The sequence below is a fragment of the Polypterus senegalus genome, chromosome 3 (assembly GCF_016835505.1).
Source record: "Polypterus senegalus isolate Bchr_013 chromosome 3, ASM1683550v1, whole genome shotgun sequence".
NCBI lineage: Eukaryota > Metazoa > Chordata > Cladistia > Polypteriformes > Polypteridae > Polypterus > Polypterus senegalus.
The window spans coordinates 30,629,988-30,632,281 of NC_053156.1; positions in this window are offsets into that span (position 1 = coordinate 30,629,988).

Here is a 2,294-nt window from a genome sequence, read left to right on the forward strand (position 1 = left end):
GTTAAAATAAATGCAAGTTGAGTATGAGATTTAGGCAAAATTAAACATGCATTACTTTAAGATTCTAGACTTTTCAGTATTAAGTTAATTGGCAGCTCTAAATCAGTCCAGTGTAAGTGTGTCAAGTAATGTTGCATGGCTGCCTTGCCACCTTTAAGCCGATAGGATCATAATTTGGTACAGTGCATACCCATATAGAACCTCATTGTCTGGTGCCTGTCATCCACCACCAGGACTGTGCAGGAATGGACAATGGAGGCTAAGGTGGCTCTGAAGGATTCCTTTGAGAATACTGACTGGGATACGCTTTGTGAGTCACACAGCGAGGACACTTAGGGACTCAGCTACTCCTGTATCACTGACTACATCATGTTTTGTATGGAAAACACAGTACCCAACAAGAAGCCATGGATCACAAACGATTTAAAAGCCCTAATTGATATGAAGAAGAGAGCTTTCAGGTCTGAAAATAAGGTTGAAATCAAGAAGGTGCAATCAGATTTGAAGAAGCAGCTCTATGAGGGGAAAGCCAGCTGCAGAAAGAACTTGATCACAAGTTATAACAAAACATGTGAAGGATTTGAGAAATGGGATGAAGATTATCACTGGCCATGGTGTGCTAAGAAGCACCTCTGGGGTTCTTTTCTCCCCACTGCTACCAGACATTTTAATGCTACATCCCGATATACATAAGTTCATTTTGAAACATCTGCACAGTATATCGAAAAGTAAATAAAGATACTTATTTATTTTTATTTATTTATCATGTGATCGATTGATTACATGTTCTATTTGTCTTGTGAATTTGAATTTTCCCATGGGATTAACAGAGTTTATCTAATCTATTCTAATTTTAAAAAGTTGAATACCCATTGTTTAAATTCTCCTACTTTTTCACTTTGGTGGCAAATGAGTTAGGCAGCAGATTTATTTTACAATATTTTTTACTTGACCTAACTATTCATTTATAGAGCTCACCAGATATACTGTAATTCATGGCTATAGCATTTGGCTGAAGGCATGAACCAGCCTGAATGGGATGACAGATTCATGTTAGGTTCCTTCATTCACATCCACAAATTGTTGATTTCAATCTATATTTATGATGTGAGAGGAAATCTGGATTTTCTGCCCAGAGTAAAACTCTTCTTTGTAAGTTCATATTTCTCTGTTGTGTTTTCTGGGTACTTCTTCTCTTCATAACCCTAGGAATCATCATGTGTAGTGTGGCATCCGGCCGGGGCTGGAGCCCGGCCAGGACGCCCAGGAGGACCGGAGGAGGGCTTATGCCTCCTCCAGACCGTGAGGGGGCGTCCACCCTGGTTGTGTTGGGGACCTCGGGCAAAGGGCTTGAAAGCCCAGCCCTGTAGGGACCCGTGGCCACCGCCAGGCGCCGCCCCGGTGCCTGAGTATCTCTGGAGCCCAGCACTTCCGCCACACCAGGAAGTGCTGGGGGGAAGACAACAGGGGACACTCGGACGGCTTCCGGGTGCGCAGCCGGCACTTCCACCACACTGGGGTGTGTTTACGAAGGAGTGCTGGGAAGCAGCTGGAGCCCATCCGGGTTCCTATTTAAGGGGCCGCCTCCCTTCAGTCGAGAGTGGAAGTCGGGTGGAAGAGAGACGGAGCTGGAGAGACGACTGGAGGCGGCCAGGAGAGAGGCATTGAGACTGTGAGGCCTGGACATTAGGGAAACGGTGCTGGAGGCACTGGGGTTTGTGGTGCACGTGACTTGTAAATATTGTAAATAAACAGTGTGTGGTGGAGCCAACGATGTCCGTCTGTGTGTGTCCGGGTTCAAGTCCACAGTAGGCACATTACTAAATTATTAATGCATTCATTTCCACCTACCCAGCAACAGTATGTTTTTTCTGTTTCACCATCTTTCAGGTCACACCAGTTTTAAAAATGCACCAGCGAATGTGCAGGAATGGCCCCGTTTGTGGGTTTATGTAGTTATGAATAAGATCACTGTTTTTGACTCCTTTGGGATTAGGGGCTAAAGGTCATCCCAAAGATGTTGGTTACACCAATGTGCTTTCCAGCTGAGAGCAGCTGATGACATGCTCCATGATAATGAAAGTAAAAATTTCCAGTAACATTAATCATAAGATTCAGTTGTTTGCTTTGCCAAATGTCACCAGTCCTTTTTCTCCTTAATGGAAACACAACTGAGAAAGCATTTCTTTCTAAGGAAGAAACCTAAAAACATGTTGTGATTCAATTTGTAAAGATTACTAAAATAAATAAACAAAATGAAAAGATGAACAATTTATTCATGAAATGGTTTAATC